We start from the raw sequence: 8,708 nt of genomic DNA, 5'->3' as shown, positions 1-8,708 counted from the left end.
GACTATTATTTGCCCGCTTCAACCTGTGAGTAGCTTTCACATCTGTTTTATTAAACTTCTAGTACAGTTACCGGCACGGGTATTGCGCACAGACCTACAACATCACCTCAACATCTTATGATATAGAGATAAATATTTAATGACTATTAAATACCTACTTTTACTTTAATTTTACTTTTACTTTAACTGAGGTAGGGCACAGCAGGAATTTCCTGCTCAAAATATGGAGCAGCTCGACTGGGGTAGTACCTCGACCTTACAGAAGATCAAAGCTAAATAACGCTGCTTTCAAGCAGTTTTGTGTTCCTGTTAGTGAGTAGGTTGCAGACGTCTTTAAGCTACGGTAATAAGTAAAAAAAACATTATATCTATTTTTGAGTTAGTATTAAACAAAACCTTTTTCTGTTTACGATCCCTGCACGATGCGCTCAACATTCACGCCGATGCCCAAAGCAGTTTTTTTTATATAGTACAATATCCACGGGTTTTTTAATTGCTCGTGTGATTTTATAAATATGCGATTAAGAACGCAGGACACGGCTTTCTTCCTGAGTGAAGACTCTAGAGAGATTATTAGCTTCTGTCGCCCGGAGGGCAATGGTCGATTGGAAGTCTCGCCAGGGCTCGCATTGCTGATTAAAGGGAGTGCGTCTAGAATGAGCATAAAGCGTAAGAAAATCTACATCATAAACCGGCAGATAACGGGCAATTCGGCCTATCGATGCTTATAAGTGCAGCAAAAAGTGCCCGAACTTTTCGAATGGGACGAGGAGTCTCCTTTTTCAAAAGTTTGCTCGTAGCTCTGTCAGTCGGTGAGTAGTCAGGGTAAGGGGCCTACGCTAGCTTAGTGTGGTCATTATAGGATCCGATATATAGAAGGCAACATAACCAATCACTATGGAAGCCTGATGGCCTTGGTGAAACACGAGTTCATAATGTACGAAAACAGGGGGGAAGACTTAAGCTTTTTAAAGTCAAACCACCATTGACCCCTAAAATGGTGTCTTACTCGTCTCGCTTTGCTTCTGGACTCTGCATCAACGCACCAGCAAATAACGACTATCAGAAAATTCTTTAGGGTAGATCACTACCTGAATAAATCAGAGAGCCAAAAACCATTCGGACCAGTGTCAATGAGGGGCATGTTAATCCACCTAAGCTAAGTCCAGTGTCAAACAACTTAGACATACCAACGAGGAAGTGAAAAACTGCTGAAAATGGAGCTCACTGATAGGATTGCGGCCATATACAATAATCACACGTCCCAAATCATCACAGAGAATAATATGTAGGAAAGGTATATGATAGTGAGATAGCGATGCGGGTGCATTTGTGGGCATGGTTGATATTACGGAGCGATAGCAACGCCACAAAATTTTTTAAAAACTGCGGGAGATACAATTGTGTGGTTGCAAAGTAAACTTTTTTTATATAACTAGGTCGGCAAACAAGCGTACGGCTCACCTAATGGTAAGCGATTAGTGCAGCTTATAGACGTCTGCAACACCAGGAGCATTGAAAGTGCGTTTCCGACCCTACCTCCTATTCCCCCCAGGAACTCTGCTCACCTTACTCACCAACAGAAACACAATACTGCTTGAAAGTAGTATTATTTAGCTGTGATCTTCTGTAAAATCGAGCTCAGTTGGGCTGCTCAATATTTTAAGCAGGAATTTTCCTGCTGTGCCCTACCTCAGTTAAACACAAGTACGAAAGTAGTACTGGATGACAGAAACAGACAATTCCATCTCTGGCGATATTGACATTAATGCGCTTTTCGGGGGTGGCAACTACCAAGATTTATTGGAAAATGGTACACCATTTATTTAAGAGTTAGATTTGCTCTCTAAGATCTGTAATTTTTAATTTATTATATAATATAAAATTCTAAGTTCTTTACAAAAAAGAAGAACTATTAATTTCATTTGATTATTTTCAGGGGAATTATTCATTTGCAGACATGAAATTAAACTTACTTTTGTTTCCTGGAAATTTCCCGTTTCCCGAGGGAAGAGTTGTTTTTAACTTTTCACATAGAAATTTAGACATTTATAGTTCATATTTTGACTTTGTTATCAAAATAATAAACTTAAGTTAAATTTAAGTTTAATTAAACTAAACAGAAGAATTTGGTCAAAATATTATAATGTATCCTTAAGATAGTATATTATTAGTATAGAAATTAATAATAACAATAAAGTTGAATATAACATGTGGCTACGTTTTTGTATTTAATGTTTCTGATAAACATATATTTATACATATTGTACAATTGCGAATGAAAATCTTAAATTTATAAGTTCTCCTGATAAATATAAAATAATCTAGGGATAGCAGTTGCAACAACACTGTTATGCTATTTTTATAAAGTGTTCCGACGTTACTCTTGTATGTGTTATGTGATACTACCAAGAAGATTACGAAGTTTTTCATATAAATAGAAGTTATGTCAGTTATATTTTCTAAATTTAAAGTAAAACAACTGCCTTTATGTTTTTGATCTAAATTCTACAATCTAAAACTATCTATCTAACTAAACTATACAATCTATTCCACAGGTCTTTTGATTTAGATATAATACACCATAATATATAAAAATATAAAATTTAAGTCACTTGTCTATATCTGTTTTACAACTTATTATGTTTACTTATTTACTTACTCGCAAGACGAGCCGCACCTTGCATTCATCGCGTTCGTACAGAGATGGTAAAAGTTGACCGCCTTCCTGCAGATACTCGTGAAGTGAGCATTAAAAGTGAGCTTGCGGTCTATCCTTACAGCCTATAGAGTCCACTGCTGGACATAGGCCTCCACAAGTTTACGCCAAAAATAACGTGAACTTATGTGTTTTGCCCATAGTCACCACGCTGGGCAGGCGGGTTGGAGACCGCAGGATTGTGGTCTATGACAACCCCCAATGACTTGGTCTCTTGCGACATACCTATGTCGACCCCGTCTCTCAACCTTTCAAGATATTTAATTTTTATATTATATACTTCATTATAATCGTTCAAATTACACACTTATACTAATATATTTTGCAACAATTGTAAAGGTACCATTTAAATTACGGAAATTTGGAAGATATTTTTATTTTAATTTAATAAGTTATTGTTAGATAAGTCTGGTGGATATTTTAAGTGAATTCAAATTTCGGTTCCACTATTGGAGATCCGCTTTTGGTAAGGGAAACAAAAAAAAATTCAAATCTTGGGATTGGATTTTCTTTCAATTTGGATTGACAAAGGTTAAAATTAAAGTCTAATATCATATATATAGATATATATGATGTATTATAGAAAAAAAAAACTGAGTTTTATTTACTGTTACTCATTGAAATCAATTATTATTTGTTTTTTTTTTTTTATAAAAGATTTATAATTGTGGATAATCAGTGGTTTATCATTATTTTATCATATATTATCCGGTAGGAAAAGTACGATGATTTTTTAATATGCTAATTTGTCGAATTTTGTCACAAGCTGCATAAAATTAGTTTGTTATCGATTCGAAATTCAAATGACAACAAACCTATAGTTGTGAAATCCATACGGGATTAGGTATGTTAAGACAAAACAAAAAAGCATCGGTATCATGGGAGCAGTTTCTCGTCTCGTCGGCCTACGTTATATTAAACCGTATAACTTTTTACTACATTTACCGATTTTGATGATTTTTACTTTAATCGAAAGCTAATGCTTGTCATGTAATCTCATTTATATTTGATCGAGATATGTTTAATAAGTTTTTTTTAATAATCCTTGATAACGCGTATTTACTTGACTGTTTTTTTTTGTATTATACCTCATAACTTTTTACTTGATGCACCGATTTTGATGTTTTTTTTTTTTATAAATCAAAAGCTAATCTTGTTATGTGGTCCCATTAAAATATAATGAAGATATAATGAGCGATTTTTGAGTAATATTTGATGACGCGTATTTAAGAGACGTTGCGTAATTTGTCGCAACGCCAGATGTCCAACGCCATCTATCTGAATTCGGTAAAACTATTTCAGTGAATATCGATCAAATGATGTTACGTGGCCACAAAACAAGCGAGCAAAACATAACGTAGTGAGCTGTATTAGCTGGGGTAGCTGTTTATTATTTATAAATAATTTTGATGATTCTTGTTTTAATCGAAAGCGGATGCTTGTCTTGTGGTTCCATTTAAATTTGATCGAGATTTTATGACTACTTTTTGAGTAATCTTCGATAGCGCGTATTTACTTGACTATTTTTTCGTCTACTTATATTGTATTACTTTTCGATGTTATTGAATTCGGTTTTTTTTTCATTTGTGAGCAAAAACAATTATTAACGTATCGCATTGATATTTTTTTATATATTCATCAATTAGTTACCTATATTAACAGCTTCTGCCAATATAGCGGAAGGTGATTTCATTACGACTAATATCGTTTAGAGTAGAAAAAAAGGAGAGATGGAGTAGAGGTCCTTAATAAAAATTTTAATTCTTTGATATACTCTCAACACATTTTATTGTCTTGGTTTGTAGCTATTATTATTTTAAAAAATCTATATGTGTATGTTGAGTCTCGTGTTAACAACTCAACTCCGGTGTAGTGGTGCGAGTAGTCGCCTAAAGCACCGACGTTTTGCTGGTTCGATACCCGCTCGGGATTGATACATACTTGTATATGTACATATATGTCTTTCCGGTTTGGATGTCTGTCTTTGTGGGTCTCCCCGCCGTGCCTCGGAGAGCACGTTAAACCGTCGGTCCCGGTTGTTATCATGTACACCTGATAGCAATCGTTACTCATAGTAGGGAATACATCCGCCAACCCGCATTGGAGCAGCGTGGTGGATTAAGCTCTGATCCCTCTCCTACATGGGGAAAGAGCCCTATGCCCAGTAGTGGGATATTACAGGCTGAAGCGTTATGAAAATGATTTACCATTTTCTATTAAAAGTATTATTATTATAGTTAATTTATTAACAAAATTTAAATTAGTAATATCACGAAAGAAAGTAAAAGCTATAAAATAAATTTAACTTATCTAATAGATTCTAAATAGATTACCAAGTCACACAACATACACACAAGCAGATGCAGATGCAGACTGCCTTTTTGATAAGCTCCTGTTTCAAGAAGAAACTCCAAAAAAGGTGGAGATGGCAGTGCCCTGTGGCAGATACTGTGACGAGGAACGAGATAGATTACATCATAGGAGATGTCTCACTGGTTAGGTTATGTTTAACACCGACAGCAAATATATGCCCCCGAAAAGATGAAATTTGGCGTTATTGTACCAATAGTAGTAGTAGCAGTATAAACACGAAATGATAAAAAAAGGAACAGCAAAATTGTAACTTCAAGTTTCCGACTACGCAAAGTAAACGGCTACATTTTATAAAGAGTAACTGCAGAGTTTCTTGCCAATTTTTAATGACTTCCAAAGGAAGTAGTAGGAATATTTCCAAAGGAAGAGGCTCTCAATTCGATTTTTTTTATGTATGTTACCTCAGAACTTTTGTTTAGATGGTTTGATTTTAATAATTTTTATTTTAATCGAAAGGTGTTACATAGTTTCATTTAAATTTAATTGAGATCTAATAAGTAAAACTATTTTTTCGTCGACCTATGCTGTATTATACCGCTTTACTTTTCACTGCGTGTTCCGATTTTGATGATTCTTGTTTTAATTGAAAGCTGATGCTTGTTTTGTAGTTTCATTTAAATTTAATCGAGATATAATGAGTACTTTTTTGTAATCTTTGATAACGCGTATTTATGTCTGTTGTTTGATCTGCATGGCAAAAATTGTTTAAAGGTGTGATCCTGTTAAGCCGACCAATGGCGGAATAACCAGCCAACTGCTGGCTTTGAAATACACAGGCCGAAGACGGGCAGCAGCGTCTTTGGTGCGACAAAGCCAGTACTGCGGTCACCAACCCGCCTGCCCAGCGTGGTGACTATGGGCAAAACACATGAGTTCACGTTATTTTTGACGTAAACTTGTGGAGGCCTATGTCCAGCAGTGGACTGTATAAGCTGTAATGATGAATAATGATGTGATCCTGTTAACGCAATCAGGAGAATCTATTATCTGAGGGCCTCAACTGTAATATCGTTCGCAATTTCGCCGAAACATCGAGAGTTTAAAAATTAAAATCGCTTCAAGTTGTAGTCCTTTCGTTTAACGCCACAAACATTGTTTATGATGAGAAAAATAATTGCTTCGTTTCCGGAGTAAGTAATTATAGATTTTTGAATCGCTATTTGTTGGTTGGTGTAATTTTATTATATCTAAAAATGTAATCTTAAATTTCGTATGTAATGCTATTCATAGTAGTTTATTGAAATAGATGACAATTTTAGCGGCCCTTTGTGATAACTGCAGCCACGGACGACTCATCAAGTATTTTACATATATAATGACTAATCCCCGCACCTATCCGATATTCTTGCATATTTAAAAATATCCAGATATTTACTTTACTTCAACAGAAACTAAACTTTTAGTAACTAAACTAAAACGTTTAGTCTGTGTTTGTTTTTTTTTTTGTAGTTTTTCTGACGAACGCAGAAAGAGATTAATTTGTCGTTAATGCTAAAACATCGCAGATAGCCAATGAATGCATTTTCAGCTTCAGGCTTTTATTAATGTAATAACAAAGAGTAAAACTTTTATTATTTTGTTAAAACCCTACTAAACACTATTAAAATTTCATTAAAATGATTTTATATTTTAAATGCAATAGCGTTACAGTCAAATAAAAATCATAATATAATTCAAAGAAACATAATTCTCTGACAATCACAAATTATGTAAGTTTAGTATACAGTATATATGATGACAAAGATGATATACAGTTATCCATTTTCTTCTTCCATATCAAATAATGTAAATTCCCTTCGGTTGCAGTGATAATGTTCGTTATGGTCTTCCCAAAAAACCCAGACGTGGAGTTCCGCGCTGACATAATAAACCACAAATATATATATATATATATATATATATATATATATATATATATATATATATATATAATGATAGGTATTTTTCTAGGTTATTATCTGAGCCCTCCTTGGTGTTACGCATTCAAGATAATTTTTGTCAGTTCTGAAGAAAAGTTATTAAGATCTTTCACCGTCTATTTACGGATCATTCAAATTTAAATCTTGCGTTTGTTTAATCTTTCATATTCACTACTAAATTCCACACTTCCATTAAGATACAAACTGAAGTAGATAAGCGAGGGTTAATGCATGTAGATAGAAAACAGCTTACGAACGAAGATCAGTTGAAAATATTTTCTGATCGCGAACGTGTCGGTTATATCTGCGTGTATACACTTTAAAAATTATAAGTACATAATTGCAGTAATTTCGTCTCTGAAACGCATATTTAACCGACTCATTTGCGAGTGATATCGCATGCGAGTAACTGCGTTTTGTGTATTTACATTATCAATCAATTCGCTACCACTACCACATATATCGCTAACCAATAATAATAATAATATAGTAATTAATATTGTGTGTGCATCAAGTCGAACGTAATATGATATATAAATCGTTATTCTTGTATTTTTATTTGATTTTATTTCTTCTTATTTTTAACAGTAATTTTAATTACTGTAAGGGAAAGGTTAGATAATTAAAATTATTAATACTATAAACGTTTACATTGAACACTACGTTTACCTAAATAATTCTTTTAAAGTGATTTATGAACATTTAAGAACACCTTAAAATGTACACAAACAAATCAACTAGTCCTCTACATTCGGTATAATGTATACAATACCCGAAAATTTTATTGATTACTACTGATTATTGATTACTTGAGTTATGTCATATAATATTTTTCAATTAAATTGTGATTCCATAACATTAAAGTTAATTTTCATTGATTTCAGAGTGCTGTGTTGAGTATTCAACGAACAAAAATATTGTTCTTTAACACTTCGTATTTTGACTATTTTACAATGAATACAAGGAGGTATAACCGATCAAATAACCTTGGCTTTCTGACAGCTAAATTTAAGCTGTTAGTTCCTGCGGACAATAGTATCAAGGTAAATATTTAGCATTCTCTTCAAGATTTTAGAAGAGATGAGCAAATCCTCGTCAACCTTATGTAAACCTTGTGAATTATTAATTATCAATGATCTTGGAGAGTGTTGATGTACAGAAATTGACATACGTGAATTATAACCCTATAACATTCTTCTAAAAATAGAGAACACAAAAATAATGACATTTAAAACAAAAAAGCAAATTCAATAAAGATAGCTCACGTCTTAATATAATGTTTCAAAAAATGTTCTTCAATCAAATCCTTACTATTATAGTTAATAAAACTAAGTTACACGTTCACAATCACGGTAAAAGACTAAAAATATATTATATTATGTAAAAGAAGTCATTAGATCACCACATTTTTTAGTTTCAGCTTTATCTGTACGAGTTTCTGTCAAATGCCTATAAACGTAGCTTCATAGAATTCCATATCCCTGTTTGTGATAGCTTGCTAAAAGACACTTTTATAAGTAGCATGGTTCGAGAAGCTTATTTTCGCATGCCTGTCGCAGAGCGTCCTATGAAGACTATTACATGCCCGATTCAACCTGTGAGTAGCTTCCACGTTTGTTTTATTAAACTTCTAGTATAGTTACCGGCACGGGTATTGCGCACTGACCTTCAACATCACCTCACCATCTTATGATATA

The sequence above is a fragment of the Melitaea cinxia genome, chromosome 21 (genome assembly GCF_905220565.1).
Source record: "Melitaea cinxia chromosome 21, ilMelCinx1.1, whole genome shotgun sequence".
Taxonomy (NCBI): domain Eukaryota; kingdom Metazoa; phylum Arthropoda; class Insecta; order Lepidoptera; family Nymphalidae; genus Melitaea; species Melitaea cinxia.
The sequence above is the reverse complement of the archived record's forward strand: the minus strand, read 5'-3'. Positions refer to the sequence as shown.